Source organism: Protopterus annectens, chromosome 6.part0, assembly GCF_019279795.1.
Source record: "Protopterus annectens isolate FY-2018-M chromosome 6.part0, PAN1.0, whole genome shotgun sequence".
Lineage (NCBI taxonomy): Eukaryota > Metazoa > Chordata > Ceratodontiformes > Protopteridae > Protopterus > Protopterus annectens.
The window spans coordinates 1156516841-1156538731 of record NC_056737.1 but is presented as its reverse complement, the minus strand read 5'-3'; the positions used below and the strand labels follow the sequence as shown (position 1 = coordinate 1156538731).

The following is a 21891-nucleotide window of genomic DNA, read 5'->3' as shown; positions in this document are numbered from 1 at the left end:
ACAAATTGTGGCGATGCACTTTACCCAATATAAGAAGATGTGTGATGATAATTTAAATGATGTGAATGTATGCAGACAAGTATTAAGTAGTGATTATGATAAAGCATTGAGTGATTATTATGACTTAATTCAAAAGGGCTATAGGTTAGGGTACTTTTCTAAGGATGATGTTGAGAAGAAATTTACCACGCAAGGTTGCTCTATGGCTAAATTTTACTGCCTCCCAAAAGCACATAAAAATCTAAATACCCCTCCAGGCCATCCTATAGTGGCTGCAACTAATTATTTTCTTCATAGTATGGGCCTGGTTCTTCATAAATGTCTGTTGAAACCTGTCATAAAATTAGAATCGTATATACGAGATTCTTGATTTTTTAGAAAAAATTAAGCCTATTAAATGGAGTACAAAGAATTATTGGCTTGTTATGGATGTAAAGAATTTATACACAAATATCAATCATTCTTTGGGTATACAGGTAGTATATCATTTTTTGGGTGATAATCCAACAGCAAATTATATTATTGAATTATTAAGTTTTTGTTTGACACATCATTTTTTTTAACTTAATGGTGATTTATTTCATCAACTTACAGGAACGGCAAAGGGAGCACCTTTTGCTCCCATGTATGCTAACCTCTTTATGTGTTTTTTTGAAGTTAGACATCTTTAGTGATTGGATTTTTTAAAGAAAGATGTTGTTAAATATTTTAGATTTATTGATGATTTTTTTTTTGTGTTCAAATGGGTGTATGTTTGTACAACGTACATGATATACAAAAGAATGATTTTGGTATTAGTTTTGATGGGATTAATACAGGTTCCAAGGTGACATTTTTGGATTTAGAGTTAGGAGGGGTAACAGGAGATGGTATATTAACTAGAGTACATTGACCATTTCCAGATGTTAACCATATATGGATGGCAAAAGTTGTCATCCTTCTCATTTGTTGAATTCTTTACCTTGTTGTAGTGCTAGGCTCTGTAATACAGAAGATGTTATGGTTCAGGAACTGATACATACTTGTTCATTTTTCTTAAATAAGGGTTATGATTTTTATTTCTTGGAAGGAGCCCTGAAACGTTTATTTGGGGTTAAACATTGTTCTGGTTATGGAGAGAGACATGTTAATCATGATAGAATTGAGAGGCAAATTGTTCAAAGTATTTATGAAGAAGGAAAGAAGATATACTTTATTATTACTTTTATTGTTTATCTGATGAGATAGTTAAATATTACTAGAATTTTCTATTGAAGCATAAAATTCTTAAAAATATTCTACTTTTACATCCTTCTTTATCTCTTAGGAGGGTCAGAGTATAAAGCACATGTTGGTTCATAGTTCTTTTACTACTCCTGATATTAATATTAGTATGCAACCTGTGTGTGTTGGTACTTTTGCTTGTAGAAAGTGTTCTGTTTGTAGATAGCTATTTCAGTCTTTTAGTCAGATAAATGGTGTAGGATATGCTTAAGTGAAGGGGTTATCTATGCACTTAAATGTTCCTGTGGCCTCTTTTATAGTGGAGAACCTACGTGTGCATTTAATGTTTGACTGCAGTAACATATTAGAGACATAAAATGTAAGAATGTAGCTAGCCATCTAGCAGCTCATTACATGTCTTGTCATGGGGGGGTTATAGTTCCTTAAAAGTACTATTTTAGAACAAATTGTAAGCAGCGACAGTTTTGATTTGAAAACAAAGCTACATTACAAGGAAAGTGTTTACATTTTAAAATCTGGAACTTTGTCTCCTTTAGGATTGAACTTAGAATGTAATTGGAAGGTGCTGCTTTAAATGAAGTAATACATTTTACAGCCTAATTGGCTGCTTATTTAATGTGTCTTTAATTTGTTAATTGGAGGCTGTCTGTATGTATATACAGTGCTGTTTTGTATGAAGTTTATCTCCTGAAGGCTTTTGGCAGATTGCTATTAAAACCTTTATCAATGACCAGTGTTTTTTGTTTGGTTGTTTATTCTATTTTATTTTATTTTTGGTTGTATTTTTAGCCCATAGGATTACCCTGGCATCGTGCCACCCGACCATAGTTCCCAGTGCCTCTGTCGAGTAGAGCCACTGGAGTGATCCTCGGGGTGAATTTTCTATTTTCCATCCACTCATCAAGATTTCTCTTGAAGAGGGTCAGTGAGGTGCTCTGTTTGATATGTATGGGGTGTCTATTCCATAGCATGGCAGTCTCTGGGTTATAAACCTGTCCCTCCAGCTTGTTCTGTTGATTGCAATAATATGGTTGAGGTCTCTGGAGCCTGTGGTGTGGAGGGATTGGGATTTCTTTAGATGTATCATTTCTAACAGAGCTGGGACAAAAAGTTTTTTAACTTTTCCTTCTAGCATGTCGCGGGGTCAGATGCTAGTGTCCTCTCCTGCTCAGCTGATGAATCTGGGAATACTGAGGCAATGTTACAATTGCCTCATGTACACAGACAACCCTCTCCTTCTCCCACAAAACACAAACACATGCGAGAGATGCAACTATATAGCCAAACTGGAGGCTGAGCTCTCTCAACATAGGACTGGCAAGACCAGACAGGAGGAGAAGGTAACCACACACACCACAAACCCAGTCTCACATAGCACTATCACAACCTCATATCATACACATAAACACATAAAGACATACTCGGAGGCTCTGACTAAAAATCTACCAAAACAGCAGAGGCCACCAAAGCAGACACCCAAACAACTGCCACCACAGACCAAGACACATGAAACACATAGACCACAAAGTCAGTGTGCCAAACAGTCACAGCCCTTAAGGCCAAACACAATGCCAGACACTCTTGTCATAGGTGAGTCCATAGTCAGACCCACTGATGTCCCACTCACCAGACTGAGCAAGGAGAAGGTCACAGTAAGCTGCCTGTCGGGCGCTAGAATCCGCCACATAACGCAAGCACTCAGATCACTCGACAACAGGTACAAGTATGACTCAGTCATTGTCCATGCTGGTGCGAACGACCTGAGATGCACCTCCTTGGACTACATGAAAAGAGACATAGAGGAGCTCTCTGATTATGTAGCCCAGGCAGGTATGACCCTGACCTTGAGCAGTATCCTACCTTCACCAAGAATGATGCCACAATACAGAGACAAGATGATCAGCTTTAATAATTGGCTTAATCTCTGGTGTCATTCAAAGGGGATCCAATGTCTGTCTGCTTGAGATGACATGTTGGACAAGCCACGCTGCTTCGCAAGGGACAGCTTGCACCTGTCACCCCTGGGCTTCCGGATATTGGCTAAGGCTCTTGCCACCCCCATAATGCCTTTTTTAGGCAAGGCTCAAATTCTAAACCTACCACCCTAGAACAAAACAAAGGAAAAAAACTAAGGGTAATGCTGCTCAATGCCAGAAGTCTCAACCTCAAGATGCACGCACTCAAAGCCCTTCTCAGTATGGAGAACATAGATGTCTGTGCTGTGACTGAAACCTGGTTCAAGGCTCCTGAGAGCACCCCAGCACTATCAGGTTTTACCTCATATCATGCGTTCCGGCCCCAAAATCTGGACAACACCAAGAAAGGAGGAGGGGTGTCCATATTCATCAAAGACACCCTCACCTCCAGGTTGGTGGCAACGCACGATGCATCATAGACCATCCAGGTGCAATTAACCGTAGGCAAGACTGCTCTGCAATTTGTAGCATGTTACAGGCCACCCTCTCAAACTCAGAAACCTCACACAGCTTTCCTGAAAACTCTGGAGGGGATAAATGTAACCCCAAACACCATTATACTAGGTGATTTCAACTATCCAAATATAGACTGGGATCACTATTCAAGCCCCAACACCCTAGCCCAAAGGTTCCTAGAGTTCATAAACTCAAATGCCATGGAACAACTAGTCACCATACCCACAAGAGGTGAAAACATACTTGATCTCATCATCACGAACATGGGGTCAAAATGTTCAACACCGGAGGTATACCCCTCATTAGTGAGGTCAGATCATAAACTAATCTCACTGGAAGTCCACATCCCGCCCCCACCCCAGATAAAAAAGACCACAGTGAAGAACTTCTCTAAAGCCGACTTCACACTTCTCAGGACTGGTGTGGCCTCTTTCAAGGCCCTCGAAACAGCAGAAACCATCACTAAAGCTGCTGAATCACATACAAATGCCTTCTACCAGCACCTCCAGGACTGCATGGATCAGGCAATCCCAAACAAAACAAAGATGCTTTGTACCAAAGGCAAGCGTCCAGTCTGGTGGACCCCAGCCATAAACAAGCTCTACAACAAAAGGAGAAAGCTACTACAAGATAGAGCAAAATCCCTAAAAGGGAAGACACCCTTGATCATTATAAGTAAAAAACTAAGAGCTCTCATAAAATCATCCAAGGCAAATTTTGAAAGAAAAATCGCCAAGGACTCAAAAGACAATCACAAGGCCTTTTTTAGTTATGTTAAAAACCTGGGAGGAAACTCCCAGATATGCTCAGAACTAGTTCAAAATGATGTAAAGATCACTGAACCTACAGACATTGCCAACATACTGGCTGACAGGTTCAGTGCAAATTTCTCCCCCCCCTCCCCCCCAAAAGGAGAAATATCTATACCAGAGGGTTGTAGCCTCCCAAATATCTCAAATACTCAGGTGAGAACAGCTCTCTCCAAGGCGAAAAATACAGCATCCATGGGACCTGATGGTGTCCCCGGTTGTGTGCTCCACGAACTCATTGAGGAATTAAACCCGCAATTAGGGCAGCTGTTCAATCTTAGCCTCACCTCAGGATACGTACCCAAGGAGTGGCGTACGGCAACTGTGGTCCCACTACATAAAGGCGGTGCCTCCACCGACCCCGGAAACTAAAGTCCCATCAGCTTGACAAGCCTGGTCTGCAAAGCTATGGAGAGGATCATAATGGAACTCATAAATAAAGACATAGGGGACCTGCAGACATTGGATCAAACCCAATTTGGCTTTGTCAAGGGCAGATCATGCCTCCTAAACTTGGTTGACTTTTTCGAAACAGTCACCAAGGCCATTGACGAGGGCAAGGCAGTCCACACAGCCTACCTTGACCTAGCAAAGGCTTTTGACACAATACCCCACTCGGGCATCATAGAAAAACTCACCAGCTTAAATGTAAACCCATACATCACAAGATGGGTTGCAAACTGGCTAAGTGACAGAACCCACAGGGTCAGAGTTGCTGGCGCTATGTCTGATTCCAAGCCTGTCACAAGCAGTGTCCCACAGGGCTCGGTCCTGGGCCCACTCTTGTTCGGCATCTACTTTTCAGAAGTACAGGCAAGCACAGGAGGATTACGGCCGACAAAGTTCGCAGATGACTGCAAACTGGGCGCCATAGTTGAAAACACATCAGACACAGATATCCTTCAGAAGGGTCTCATAGAAATGGATAACTGGTGCCAAAGCCATGGCCTAAAGTTAAACGCTAAAAAATGCATAGTCATACCCTTCGGGAAAAACAAGGTTACCCCCAGCTACCATATAGGTGGCAATCCACTAAGCACAGAAGAGGTTATCAGGGATCTGGGGACCCAGGTTGACAGTAACCTTTCATTTGACACCCACGTTGCCAAAGTAGTCAGGAAGACCTTCTACATTGCCCACCTGATCATGAAGGGATTCACATCTAGGTCAAGGGAGGTCATCATCCCCCTGTACTCATCACTCATCAGACCGATGATTGAGTATAACGCCCCATTTGGAATGTATCTGACCCGACACCTGCAGCAATTGGAAAGGCCCCAAAAGTTCCTCACCAAAAGGATAAAGGGTCTCAAAAATATGTCCTATGCTGCCAGACTGAAGGAGCTCCAGCTCTACTCAGTCGCTTACCGCCTGCTCAGAGGTGACCTGTGCCTGACATACAAGGCCATGTCCAACCCGGAATTAATGAACATGCTTCACCTCAAAAAATCTAAATCCACCAGATCTACAAGAGCACGAGACTTGAACTTTGACACGGTCATAAATAGGACGTGCTGGAGGGACAGATTCATCACCCAGAGACTCCCTATGCTGTGGAACAAAATCCCAGTACATGTGAGGCAGAGCACCTCGCTGGCTTTGTTCAAGAGAAATCTTGACCAATGGATGGGAGATCGCAGGTATACCCCAGGGATCACCTCAGTGTCACTGCTTGACAGAGGCACACCTAAATAATGGGCATAGTATCCTTCAAACTAAAGGGGTGGCGAAAGTCAAAAAACTCTGGGCTAGGCTTATAAATGCCCTAGGGCAGATAGCCTAGTATGAACCTGTGAACCTATGAACCTATGGCTTTGTAAGTCAAGCAGAGATCGCCTCTAAGTAGGCGATATGAGACAGAGAATAGTTGGAGTTTTTTTGAGTCTGTCCATATAGGATGAGTGTTTAAGGCCTAGGATCCTCTTTGTGAGATACTTTTGCAGCCTCTCCAGATGTTGCAGGTGTCTAGTCAGGTACATGCCAAATGGGACATTGTACTCAATGACTGGCCTAATGAGGGAAGAGTAGAGGGGAGACAATGACCTCTTTCTTCCTGGATGCAAAACCCTTAGTAATGAGATGTGCCACATAGAAGGACTTTCTGACCACAGTGGCAATGTGGTGGTCAAAAGACAGTTTACTGTCAAACTGTGTTCCTAGATCTCTTATAATGCCTTCGGTGTTCAGTGGACTACCATCCCATGCCATGGTTCTGACACCAGTCGGTGTCATTGAGGCCTTTCTGTAGGATGTCAACATCACTTGGGGAGTTAATAATAGCTCCCAACTTGCAGTCGTCTGTGAACTTTGTCAGCCAGAGTCCCTTCGTGTTGGCCTGGACTTCAGAGAAGTAGATACCAAACAGGAGAGGACCCAGGACCGAACCCTGTGGGACTCCACTCATGACTGGTCGACAGTCTGACTTGGAGTCAGCTACTTTCACACTGTGGGTTCTATCTGTGAGCCAATTTGCACCCCACCTAGTGATATAGGGGTTGATGCCTAGCTTAGTGAGTTTTTCTATGATTCCTGTGTGGGGAATGGTATCAAAGGTCTTGGCCAGATCAAGGTAGGCTGTATGAACCACCTTGCCTTCATCCACAGCTCTGGTGACTGACTCAAAGAAGTCGACCAAGTTGAGCAGGCATGATCTACACTTCACAAAACCAAACTGTGTGGGATCCAGAGTTTGGAGACTCCCTATATCCTTGTTTATTAGGTCCATGATGATGCGTTCCATAGCTTTGCATATCAGACTCATCAGGCTAATTGGGCGATAATTCCTGGGGTCTGTAGTCACTTTTCCTTTGTGGAGAGGGATGACTGTAGCAGTGTGCCATTTGGTAGGGACAAAGCCTGTGGTGAGGTTCTGATTGAACAGGGTACACAGGTGAGGTGCCAGTTCACTCTGCAGTTCATGTAGAACACAGCCAGGGATATTGTCAGGTCCAGCAGAAGATGTATTCTTGGCCTTGGACAATGCTGTTTTAACCTATGCAGCAGTAATACAGGGTGCCTGGCAATCTGCTGGTATTGTGATTGGTCCTTTGGGGGGGGTGGGGTAAAGTTAGCACTGAATCTGTCAGCCAATATATTGGCACTATCTGTTGGCTCAGGGTACCATTGTGCAGTAGCTCAGAGCAAATCTGGGTATTGCCATGGAGATTCTTTACATAAACTGCTTAACTCAATCCTTCCCAAGCCACTCACTCCACAGCTCCTCTGCTTATTGTGCACACCAATAGTAATTACAGGGAATTTTCTCCTGGAAGTCCCCCCCTTCGAGGACATAAACAAAAATAGATTTCGACCGCTCACTTGTTATGGGACAGGTCTCACCCAAAAAGAAAAGGAACAACAAGGCTACCCATTTCAAGCTTTTCACACAGGTGAATACTGTTGTATACATAATTGGAAATTAGAGCATTTTCTTTCCCCATTCTGTAGTGTGCACAATAGTTAGGGCTCCCAAAACTGACTCCAATCTAAACTCCAGTCAATATCTGGTTAAAGTAAATTCCTCATAGTCACGACTACATGGCTCAGCCTGTCTATATTTCAGCCTATTAATATTTACAGTAACTTATTTAGCCAAGTTAAATAATTGCTGCAAACTTATTAAAATACCTACCCAACCCTATTAATTAGGTTTTGTACACAGTCACCCCCATAAGTCTATTGCTGATAACCCCATTCAATAAAGTTAAATGCTTGATTCCACATACCTTTCCTTAGTCCTCCACTGATAGTTTTCACTCAGCCCTGCAGGGTAAGCAAGTTGATTTTCCATCTCAGCCCTGCAGGGGCGATCTACTTATTTTATTTTATTTTATTTTACATTTGTTGACCGGGCTAGTCTAGCTGGAGAAATTTCCATTTTCAGTAGAGGCCCGGGGAGAAAAGCTCCACAGAGTGAGATACATTCAGAGACAAAAAATTATCATACAAAAAAATTGTCATACAAAAATGTAATAGCAGTACTCATTATAATGAAAATCTAAGAGTTAGTAATAGAGTTTGCAAGCAAACATTAAAAATAAAAGATAGCAAACTCTTCTATATAAATAAAAAACTACTACAAGAGTTAGTTACTAAAACACTCAATACAGTCGAATTCTCAATTAACCAGTTGAAAAATACTGATTGGATTAACATAGAACAAAGGAGTGAAGGTATGGAGAATAAAGTGAGAAGAGAGTAAGGGAAAAGGTGGGAATAGAAAGTGGTGAAAATAAAAGAGCAAGTACTGCAGAATAGCAGGTAGAGAAGTAAAGGGAAGAGAAAAGAAAGACAAATAGTATGCAGAGTAGAAAGGAGAAGAGAGATGGTTTTATTTAGGTAGTAATAGTGATAGACTAATCAGGTTTATTACAGGAGCAAAGCCAGTGATTTTGGAAATGCACTTTAATATTCTGTTTGAAAAGAGGCAATGAAGTTATCTTTGTTATGCTAGTGGGTAACAAATTCCATTTTGTCCCTATAGCATTGGTAAATAGAGAGTCACCAGCATTATTATTTGATTTTGTTGAACTTGTCAGAAGTTTGCTGGAAGAGCGGAGAGAGAGTTGATTTTTATAAGGGGTTATGAGTTGTGAGAGTATGGGGGTATTATTAGGTTGGTATAGTATTTTATGGGCAATGCAGAGTTGATGGATTAAAAGATAGTTCTGAAACTCTGGCCAGCCTAGAAGTTTTAAGTTGAGACAGTGATGAGTTTTATAGGGATTACCAGTAGCAAAGCGGGCAATGTTATTATAACAGGTTGCCAGTTTGTTAAGGCTGGTTTTTTTGAGGTTAGTGAAGATAGGTGCAGCATATAGAAGAGTTGAAATAAGATGAGAGTGAGCAATCCTTGTTCTGGTAGATGGTGTAAGAAATGGTCTGATTCGATATAAGGATCCCATCTTTCTGTTAACTAGTTTTATGGAGTTGTTAATGTGTAGGTCGAATGAGAGATTATTGTCAATTGTAATACCTAACAATTTAGTTGAAGTGTCGGGTAAGATAACAGTGGCGCTGTTTGAAGAGATGGAGAAATGTAAGGGGGAGGTTCTAGATGTGGGAGTAAAATGAAGAAGTTTGGTTTTTTTGGCATTTAGTAAGAGGAAACGACTAGAGAACCATGTTTCTACTGTACTGAATACTTTTTGGGTGAGAGAGATTAGTTCTGGGGTAGATGGAGCTGAGCAGATGAGTGTCGAATCATCTACATATTGAATGCAGGTTGCTTGAGGGATTATTGTTTGAAGATCATTAATGAAGAGGGAGAAAAGAAGTGGGCCAAGGATAGAGCCTTGAGGAACGCCAATGGAAACAGGCAGGAGGGAAGAGATGTGGTTATCCCAGAGAACAACTTGTTTTCTGTTTGTGAGGTAAGATTTAAACCATTTAATGGCTGGGGCATCAAATGAGATGGATTCAAGAGTATTAAGTAATAAGGGGTGGTTTACCATATCGAATGCTTTGGAGAGGTCAATGAAGAGGGCAGAAGAGAGTAAGTTGTTGTTTCGGTTCTGGTTAATAGTCTCTACAAAAGAAAGCAGGGCAGTGGTAGTACTGTGATGTGGCCTAAAGCCATGTTGGCAGTTTGCTATTATGTTATGTTTTGAGAGATATTGTACAAGTTGAAGGTGGATACACTTTTCCATAATTTTGGACAAAGGTGAGAGGAGAGCAATAAGCCTATAGTTGGAGTAGTCAGTTGAGTTTCCACCTTTGTGAAGTGGGATTATATGAGATACCTTCCAAACTTCAGGGATGATTCCTTCTCTAATTGTCCTATTTATAAGAATAGATATAGGATATGCAACAACCTTAGCAGCCTTTTGAAGAAAAAGGGAAGGGAGCTTATCAGCAGAGGGGGTGCATGGTTTTAGCTTGAGAAGAAGTCTGTGAATATACGATGTGGAGATAGGTTGTAGTGAAAAGTTAAAAGAGGAGTTGGTTTTCCATTACCTGCACTATGCAGTTCCTGCCTATTTTAACCCTGTTACTCCTCTCCTCCATCTCCCCACCTCCCACTAGTCTACATTAGGGAGTTGCATCATGTGGTGCCATTTTTAAACTGCTTAACTCAAACCTTCACAAGCCAGTCACTCCACAGCTTGTTGTGCACACCAATAGTAAGTTGAATATTGCCCCCCCCCCAAATGTATTGTGCTACTTTGTGAAAATCCTGATAATCTGTCTGTATCATTGTTATCTATACCGTAGATGTAATTACATGTGTCTGTGGCCTACAGCTGTGTCACTCTAAGCAATATTATCTCATTACTGTGTATTTAAACAAGCTGCTCATTTTTATGGCAATTGATATATGCAGTCCTCTTTCTTAGGCTGCTTACAGAAGTAATGATGTTAAACTTGTATACCTTGACATGTATTAATTAAGATTTTATTCAGAAGCATACTGCATACAGTATACTTGCACAGTACAGCTGACTTGGTCCAGAGCTTAAATAAGTGTAGCTTACTAAAACATATTCTACTGTACTGAATTTGTGATTTTATGCTGTCATTTCTTAACTTGTTACCTAGCTTTTTATACTCCTCTCTTACTATAATATGTGCATGAAGCGTACCTACCATCACAAACTGTATTTGTGTAACAATTGCAGTGCTATGTTAAATGTGCTTTTTTAATGTTAATGTCTTTGCTGCAAACTAATAATTATGTTGATACAGATGCGGATTTAGTTCAGAAGTCTTTTTTTTTTTTTTTTTACATGCATCTTGATAACATTGCATATAACTGAGTTATTGCTTTTCTGCTAATACTGTGTCTACTGAAACAGATGCACTTTCTGAGTCCTAAGCCAGTAGAATGGCTTCATAGGAACAGTGGCATCAGTGGTGTGTTTATTATTTAAACTGTGTATTGCTACCATAAGCTTTGCTTGTGTAACCAAGATTAATACTTACTGAATTGTATTGCTAGGGTGTAACCTGAATCTATCTATATCTTTATATATATATATATATATATATATATATATATATATATATATATATATAAAGATATATATATATATATATATATATATATTTATATTTATATATATATATATATATATATATATATATATACACACACACACACACACACACACACACCTTAAAATACGACTTCATTCTGTTAAGTATTATTTCTGCTTGAATACTAGTTTCTTGTACTATGTATCTGTCTTATGCATTCTCTGTACCTTTTACTGTATTACCTCTTCCCTGCTTATGACCTTACTGTTTTGTTTTTTCTAAGTAATTACAGGGGAATTTTCTCCTGGAAGTCCCCCCCCCCCCGAGGAAATAAGCAAAAATAGATTTTGACCGCTTATTACGGGACAGGTCTCACACAAAAAGAAAAGGAACAACAAGGCTACCCATTTCAAGCTTTTCACACAGGTGAATACTGTTGTATACATAATCGGAGATTAGAGCATTTTTTTTCTCATTCTGTAGTGTGCACAACTGTTTGGGCTCCCAAAAATTGACCCCAATCTTTATAAACTCCAGTCAGTATCTGGTTAAAGTAAATTCCTCATAGTCACGACTACATGGCTCTGCCTATCTATATTTCAGCCTATTAATATTTTACAGTAACTTATTTATCCAAGTTAAATAATTGCTGCAAACGTATTAAAATACCTACCCAAGTTTAGTGCACAGTCACCCCCATAAGTGTATTGTTGATAACCCCATTCAATAAAGTTAAATGCTTGATTCCACATACCTTTCCTTAGTTCTCCACTGATAGTTTTCACTCTCAGCCCTGCATATCAACTTATATGGTTTCTCTCAACTAATTGAAGAACCAACTAGAATAGACAAAAAAAGAATCTATATTGGACTGGACACTAACCAACTAACCCAAGCAAAATTATACAGTAGGCTGTCTCCCAGATGATCATCTCCCCACATTCCTACTCCACAAACACTCCAATCACCCCAAACCAGTTGCATACAAAATAGTACAAGATGACCGTAACCTTACCCCACAATACCTAAATACAGTTCTAAGCCAGTTCAACTGGGAACCACTACAAACACTAGGGTTAGACTATGCAGTAGAATACTTCAGTACTAATTCTCTAACATTCTTAACAGTCTTGCTCACAGCAGAAAGATCGGAGTTAAGGCCAACTACGCACCCTGGCTAAGTAAGGACACTAGAGCCTGGCTAAAAGCCAGAGATAAAGCCTGGAAAATCTGGAAAACTGACAATAGCCCTAGCTCCAGGCAATACTATCAACAGGCAATACTATCAACAGCTTAGAAACAAGGCCAAGGCTGAATCCAAAATAAACAAACAAAACTATTTTCTTAGTGCCCAAAGCAAATATTTAAAGATTCCACAAAAATTCTGGCATGCCATTAACTCCCTACTAAAGCCAGGCAAAATCACTACTCCAGTACCCAATTCTAGAGACAATGCCCTAGACATAGCTTCTCAATTTAATAACCATTTTACTAAGTCCATCTTAGCCCTATCCAGTCAAATAACCAAAAATAGCCTACCTCAACTGCAACCCAACCTCTATCCCACAGTACCCCCTCTTTCAGCCTATTACCTGTGCCCACCTCAACTATCAAAAAACTCCTCCTAAAACTCAAACCAACCACACTGGCAGCTGATAACATACCTGCTGCATACCTAAAAATGGCTAGTGACTCCCTATCATATCCTGTCTCCATCCTAATCAACCATTCCATATAAGAATCCTACATACCCAAACTGTGGAAGGTATCTCACATCATTCCTCTCCATAAAGGAGGTAACTCCTACGACTTCTCCAGCTACTGACTTATTGCCATCCTGTGCCTCCTATCTAAAATTCTTGAGAAATGCATCCACTTGCAGTGGATGACATTTCTTAACACATACAATCTCCTATCTACCACACAACATGGTTTCCGTCCACATCACAGCACTGCCACCGCCCTTTTGTCCTTCACTAATCATATCAACCTTCACAGGAATGATGACAAATATGTATCAGCCATTTTCCTAGACATCTCAAAGGCATTTGACATGGTCTCCCACTCAGTCCTACTAGACTCCATAACATCACTATCCTTCACCTTCTCTACTATTGCCTGGTTCAGATGCTACCTACCTGACAGGCAACAATCTGTTCAGTGGAAAGGAACTCTGTCTCCACAACTTCCAACCACCATAGGAGTCCCACAGAGCTCTATACTGGGCCCACTACTATTTTCTATATTCACAAATAACCTCAATAGCTCTACACAACATGCCACACTCATTCAATATGCAGATGATTCAACCCAGATCTGCTCTGCCTCATCTCCCACCACCCTACAAACACTCAAGATACCTTCATCTCTGTAGAAAAATGGATTTCAGGTATCTAACTAATTCTAAATCCCAAAAAGACAAAATTGCTACTATTTTCCCCTAATAGATCAACCCCCCTCTCCTTTACCATAACATCTAAGGACAGCACCATCATCTCCCCCCCTCTAACCACACCAAACCTCTGGGCATTGAAACTGACAATAATCTTCATTTGATGTCCACATCTCACATGCCATAAAACTAGTACACAAAAAGCTAGGCTCCCTATACAGGCATAAGTCCTTTGTCTCACAAAAAGCTAGAGTCACTCTTGCACAAAGCCATCTCCTCTCAACTCCACTGTACGCAGCGCCAATCTTCACCCAAATCAGAAAGTGTAACCTAGACAAACTAGAAAGATGCTACAATAAAATAGCCAAGTTTGCTACTAATTCAACCTATAGAATCCATCACTGTACTGCACTAAAAGAACTAAAATTGCTTGAGTTACCACAGCTACTTAACTATCACCAGCTGGGTACTGGCTGCCTACAATATTCTCAAATACCCGGAAAAAACCCTCACTATCCAATCTATTTACTGTCTACACTGCAAACCGGTACCTTAGATCTAGTGAAAAATCTCTCCTCTCCATCACCAAGGCCAATAATAAAGCAGGGATAGCACTCTACTCCCACACCATTGCCAGAAAGTGGAACTCTCTACCCCATTCCATGTTCAATGTCCCCCCTCCATCTCTATATTCAAAAACTCCCTCAAATCACATCTCCTTAGTACCTGGTTATGTCCCTGTATCACATAACCTTACGCATGTTGCTATTAACTCTCCAAATTGCTCTCTGATCACCTGTTTGATCTCTGATCACCTGCATGCTTGTTCATTTGAACTTTTAACTGTAGAATTTACTTAATATATTTTCTTCTATTACCAATGCATAACTGACATTATCATTTTTATTTTTATTTATTTTTTTATTTTTATTATTATTATCCATTTTATTTTCTATACCATCATTTATTTGGAGTGTTTTTAGTTATTTCTTGTAACCTGTTTACTACATCTTATTTGTGTATTATACTTGCTGTAATGTTTTTGTACAACTAGATTCCAGAGCTTTTCTCCCCGGGCCTCCGCTGAAAATGGACCTGGTCCAGTTGGAATTTCCCAGTTAACAAATGTAAAATAAATAAATAAATAAATAAATAAGGCCTTGTGGTTGTCTTTACTATCTTCTGCAATTCTGTTTTCATAGCTAGCTTTAGAGGATTTGATGAGGGATCTCAACCTTTTGTTGAGGCTGATAAGGGAGTTTTTCCAGTCTTGTGGCTTTGCTTTATTCTGCATTAGTTTCCTCCTGCTGTTGTAGAGTTTGTTTATGGCAGGGGCCCACCAGATTTGCTTCTTATTTTTTTGAGGAGAGCGTCTTGGTACTATTGGGTATGGTGGGATCCATGCATTTGTGTACATGTTTGTACAATGCATTGGTGTATGATTCGGCAGTCATGCAATTATTCTTCATTTGCATGGGTGCCATGAAGTTAGCTACCTCTGTTTTTAGAAGCCCAAAGTTTTCTTCAGGCCTCAACCCCCCCCAAGGCTGTGCCTCAGGATCTCCAGTTTACAGTTTCGCCTGATGTAGACTCTGGGGGTTCACCATAAATGTTCAAAAATCAATCTTGACTCCTCCTCAAGATAATGTATTCCTTGGTTACAGGAGGCAGACCATCCCCATGATGGCATCCCTGCCTGCCCTGAAAGCCCTGTCTCTGATTGCCTTTTTCCAGTCTTTTTTTCCTCTAGATTCAGTTACTGTCAGGGACTTTCTCAGGGGCCTCTGGTTTATGGCTTCCTCCATTCCCATGCTACATCTGACCAGGTTCCACATGAGAATCATTCACTGGTACCTCAAGTTAGTTCCCTTCTTTCCTGTCTCAAGCTTCAGTGGTGGAGTCATCAACTTTCTTTCAACCCAGAGCTTCATTTCCAGTCTCCATTCCTGACTCAAGAGCTCTTTACAGATGTCTTCGACAAAGGGTAGGGAACTTCCTTTGGCTGTCTCAAGGTTCAGGGTCTTTGGCCTCTTCATCAGAGATCAGATCACATCAACATCAAGGAGCTGAGGGCTGTTGTTCTAGCTCACCAGACTCTTCATACCCTCTTTCATCCCAGGCCCCCTCAAAGTTTTCGCAGACAATACCACTGCAAGGGGGTAGATCATCAGGTGTGGGACTTAGCTGTCAAGTATCAAGTGTCCCTTCAGGCTGAATAACTCAAAAGTATCCACAAGCACAGGACCCGGAGCCCACCAAAAATCAAGGCAAATGTTTAAGGCAAAGTTGAATGCGTATCTCCAAAAAACAAAGTAAATCCAACCAAGCAATTTTGCCCGGTACTCTACCAGGCTTTTTCAAGGACTAAATCAAATCTTTATAAATCATCAATTTAAATAGTACTGTTCCATGTCAGCTGGTCAACAATTAATTCATTAGTTAATTAATTAAAACAGTGACTCCATGCATTTCCTTTGATAATTAATAACTCAATACCTTTCATTCCTTTAACAAATGATTAAAATACATAAAATGAAATGATATGTCCCTAACATTAAAAACTAAACATATCCTAATAAACGTTTTATAACTACTCTGTGAAACCCCATCCCAAATATATTAAAGTCTGGCTCTTCTTAATTTTATCACTGGGGCAATATTAATATTATCGTTTAGTCCTGGGAACCTAGTCGCGTCTAGATTTAGCTGCCAATAAAGTTCACGGTATTCAAGTAATGTTTCCCAACTCCCCCCTCTTAAATCAGGGGTGACTTGTTCTAATACCATAAACTTTATTTCCATTTCTTTACATTTCTGGGAATGCTTAAAAAAAGCATTTGTTTCTTTATTTCTGGAGATGTCGTAAAAATGCTCATACACCCTTCTTCTTAGGGGTCTTTCTGTTTTACCAACATAAAAACCTAAACAGAATGTGTAGACCCCTAGGTATACTACTCCCTTCGATGCACAATTATAGTAATTGTCAGATCTTATCTCAGAATTTCTGTGCGGTAGATAAAATGTACCTTGATTTAGTATAGCAGTACCTTGATTACAGTGGTTGCATTTAAATGTCCCCATTCTCTTCTTATTAGTCTTAACATTTTCCTTTCTTTCAAACCATTCCTTTAAGTTAACCCCTCTCCTTCTTATAAAGTGAGGATTCTCCACAAAAAGTTCCTTCAGTTCTTCGTTCAACCCCAAAATCGGCCAGTATTTGGTAATGATAGCTTCCAGTTCTTGTGCCTTACTGGAAAATGTATACACAAAATTACTCTTCTTCTCAACTTCAGAATTCTTTGTTTGTGGTTCTACCTGCGTTAATGTTTTACCTAACCCTAATAAAGGTGGGTATTTCATCTCTCTACTGACGCTGACTTCCTGAATTATGTTGTCTATTAAATGTTCAGGGTACCCCTTTTCCAAAAATAAATCTCTAAGGATGTGCATTTCTTTATTGAAAGTTTCCATTAAACTGGACATCCTTGAGGCTCTGATTAATTGTCCTTTAATAATTCCCTTTTTTTGATAAAAAGGGTGTCCACTCTCGAAGTGTAAGTAAGCATTTGAAAAAGTAGGTTTCCTGAATATTTGGGATTGAAAGCAAGAATTAATGTAATCTTTCATTAATTTAATATCTAGATAGTGTAATTCATTTAAATTAATCTCATAAGTGAATCTCAGAAAATTTGTACTTGAATTAATAAACTGTATGAACATTTTTAATTCATCCTCTGTGCCAGAACATAATAAACAGATATCATCCAAATGATCCAAAGGAATGAAAGGTATTGAGTTATTAATTATCAAAGGAAATGCATGGAGTCACTGTTTTAATTAATTAACTAATGAATTAATTGTTGACCAGCTGACATGGAACAATACTATTTAAATTGATGATTTATAAAGATTTTATTTAGTCCTTGAAAAAGCCTGGTAGAGTACCGGGCGAAAGTGCTTGGTTGGATTTACTTTGTTTTTTGGAAATACGCATTAAACTTTGCCTTAAACATTTGCCTTGATTTTTGGTGGGCTCCGGGTCCTGTGCTTGTGGATACTTTTGAGTTATTTGGTTTGGTTGCTGCATTGACTTGGTTTGTAGCTTGAATCCATGGCGAAGGAACGGAGCAGGCAAGTGAGCTCAGCACACCAGAAATTCTGAAGGACAGTATTGATGAGAGGCCGGTTACTCGAGCTGAGTTCAACCAGTTGCTGGTGCTTTTATCGCAACTTACGAACACTATTCAACAACAACAAAAAAAGGATGAAGCCGTTGATGTAGGAATACCTTGCAACCAGTTGCAGCTACCGGAGATGCAGAAGAAACATAACATGCTTGCTTGGACTGTAATGGGGAGTAGTGGGAATGCTGAGCCCTCCGGAAGCAGGAATTACAGCAACGCTCTAACAACAGGGGCAGGGAAGCAAGGTTGTGCTCAAGGGACTACCCGCAATGGAACATCGGAGGTTTTTAATTTTGATAGTTGAGCTGGTCAACGTTTTCATTTCCAGCAAGGTACTGTAAATAATTCTACTCATGATAATGTTGAAAGTACCTTTGGTACCTTCAGGGACAAGCTCTATAATTTAAAAAGCAAGCAGCTTGAAACTGATTACTTAAGGGAATGTGTACGAGTGAAACGCATTCCGAAAGGTTTGCGTTTATACAAATTCCCGAACAACATCTATCCGGGAACAGTTTTTTATGAAAAGTTATGTGCAGTCTTTGATAATGCAGGTTTGGAAATGTTGAACTTAATGATTTTAGATTATGAGAGCAAAACGGAAGTTTTATTAAAAGACTTGAATGTATTGAATGAAAAAATGACTGATGACAGTAATTTTATAAGTATAAAGAGAGATTATGAAAAAAATGTTTGTGGAAGTGGACCAATTTTGTGATAAAATTTTAAACCGAAAAATTAAGAAACTGGACAGGGATTTTCTGGAATACAGGGAGGGGAAGGCCTACCCGAATCCCATTAGGGGAAAGAGAGGGCAGGTTGCTGTACAGATGTGTTGTAGGGAGGAGGAGGAAGAAAATAATTTGAATGTTAATGATTTTAACAACACAACAGACCCACCTAGAAGAAGTGAAAGATTAGCGGAAAGAAATAGGAAACACCCAGTCCAGGATTTTCAATACCCCCCCGGCAGATGGGGGAAGGGGTTCAGACAACAACAGCAGACATGGAACGAAATCATTCAACCAAACATAGAAGTAGAATTAATTGCATTGAATGCAGATTTGCATTCGAAGAAACAGATAATTTACAGAAAAGGTAACTTTTCCATTTTTAATTATACTGAAATGATCCCCACACCTACATATTTTAGCTTGTTTTCGAAAGGGCTCCATTATGTTCCTCTTAAAACAATTAATATTACTGAGTCATTAGTAGATTTAAAAATGTTTTTAAGACAAATGAATTTAAAGATATTTTTTAAAGGGAAACCTAAACCTGACCGTAAGTTAAGCAGAACAAGCATTTTTAACCCGCCTATTCACCCTATTTTGAATATATTTGGGGAATTAGTGGAGAAGGACTTAAGACACGTGACAACAAACTCACGAAGTTCCCAGTTTAGTAATTTAGAAGCAAAAGAATGGGACTTAATGCAAACATTGAAAAAAGAGCATTGTAGAATTATGAAACCAGACAAGGGGGGAGGGGTAGTGTTGATGTATGAGGTAGATTATGATGCTCACATCTATGAAATGTTACAAAAGGAAGACCAATATGAAATATCATCCATAAATGAAATCAACATAGCCCACTCCAAAATTAAATACTCATTATATGACCATCTTTTATAAGGTGTTATTAATGAGAGTCTTTATAATTTTTTATACGTGGACAGACCCAGGATCCCAGTTATTTTTGGGATTCCAAAAACGCATAAAGGGCTAGAAGAATTAAAGTTTAGACCAATAGTGGCAGGGTCTGGAAGTATAACAGAACCACTAGCTAAGTTTATTGATGAAAAACTTAAAGTATTCATGTCCACAATTGAAATTATTTGTAAGGACTCTTGGGAATTCTTAAAAGACATTAAACAGGAATGGTTTGACACCCAGCTTTGGATGGTAATGGTAGACATAATAGAATTATTTCCTAGTATACCACACCGAAGAGGTTTGGAATGGTTTGGGGAGCTTTTAACCAAAGAAACAGGCCTGGATAATAGGAATATTAATTTAATGATGGAATTTATGGAAATCATACTGGAAAACAATTTCATGCTGTTTAAAGGTGAATTTTATAGGCAAAGGAAAGGGGTGGCGATGGGAACCCCTTGTGCCACGGTTTATGCCAATTTAGTTTTGCACTATTGGGAACAAAAATATGTATTAAACAGTTCTTGGAAGGGAAAGATAAGATTTTATAGACGATATTTGGATGATATCTGTTTATTATGGTCTGGCACAGAGGATGAATTAAAAATGTTCATACAGTTTATTAATTCAAGTACAAATTTTCTGAGATTCACTTATGAGATTAATTTAAATGAATTACACTATCTAGATATTAAATTAATGAAAGATTACATTAATTCTTGCTTTCAATCCCAAATATTCAGGAAACCTACTTTTTCAAATGCGACACCCTTTTTATCAAAAAAAGGGAATTATTAAAGGACAATTAATCAGAGCCTCAAGGATGTCCAGTTTAATGGAAACTTTCAATAAAGAAATGCACATCCTTAGAGATTTATTTTTGGAAAAGGGGTACCCTGAACATTTAATAGACAACATAATTCAGGAAGTCAGCGTCAGTAGAGAGATGAAATACCCACCTTTATTAGGGTTAGGTAAAACATTAACGCAGGTAGAACCACAAACAAAGAATTCTGAAGTTGAGAAAAAGAATAATTTTGTGTATACATTTTCCAGTAAGGCACAAGAACTGGAAGCTATCATTACCAAATACTGGCCGATTTTGGGGTTGAACGAAGAACTGAAGGAACTTTTTGTGGAGAATCCTCACTTTATAAGAAGGAGAGGGGTTAACTTAAAGGAATGGTTTGAAAGAAAGGAAAATGTTAAGACTAATAAGAAGAGAATGGGGACATTTAAATGCAACCACTGTAATCAAGGTACTGCTATACTAAATCAAGGTACATTTTATCTACCGCACAGAAAATCTGAGATAAGATCTGACAATTACTATAATTGTGCATCGAAGGGAGTAGTATACCTAGGGGTCTGCACATTCTGTTTAGGTTTTTATGTTGGTAAAACAGAAAGACCCCTAAGAAGAAGGGTGTATGAGCATTTTTACGACATCTCCAGAAATAAAGAAACAAATGCTTCTTTTAAGCATTCCCAGAAATGTAAAGAAATGGAAATAAAGTTTATGGTATTAGAACAAGTCACCCCTGATTTAAGAGGGGGGAGTTGGGAAACATTACTTGAATACCGTGAACTTTATTGGCAGCTAAATCTAGACGCGACTAGGTTCCCAGGACTAAACGATAATATTAATATTGCCCCAGTGATAAAATTAAGAAGAGCCAGACTTTAATATATTTGGGATGGGGTTTCACAGAGTAGTTATAAAAAGTTTATTAGGATATGTTTAGTTTTTAATGTTAGGGACATATCATTTCATTTTATGTATTTTAATAATTTGTTAAAGGAATGAAAGGTATTGAGTTATTAATTATCAAAGGAAATGCATGGAGTCACTGTTTTAATTAATTAATGAATTAATTGTTGACCAGCTGACATGGAACAGTACTATTTAAATTGATGATTTATAAAGATTTTATTTAGTCCTTGAAAAAGCCTGGTAGAGTACTGGGTGAAAGTGCTTGGTTGGATTTACTTTGTTTTTTGGAAATACGCATTAAACTTTGCCTTAAACATTTGCCTTGATTTTTGGTGGGCTCCGGGTCCTGTGCTTGTGGATACTTTTGAGTTATTTGGTTTGGTCTCTTCAGGCTGTCTACATTCCCTCAGAGCACAGTCTAGTGACAGACTCTTTGAACACGTCCAGCACACAAGCTCATGAATGGATGCTTCACAGAGATGTGTTCCTGGACATTGTCCTTGGGG

The 21891-nt window shown here is 39.3% G+C and overlaps 1 protein-coding gene across 2 annotated transcripts in view; it reads left to right on the top strand.

The window, feature by feature from the left end:
• LOC122804724 (fibroblast activation protein alpha) overlaps nt 1–21891 on the top strand; it is a 1600794-nt gene that overhangs the window by 132436 nt on the left and 1446467 nt on the right. The window contains exon 1 of one of the 2 annotated variants that reach the window (XM_044074777.1): nt 10506–10587. The exons of the other annotated variant lie outside the window; for it this stretch is intronic. The gene's annotated coding sequence lies outside the window, so the exon portion shown is untranslated. Of the gene's footprint in view, nt 1–10505; nt 10588–21891 lie in introns of those variants that run through there. 2 annotated transcript variants of the gene reach the window in all.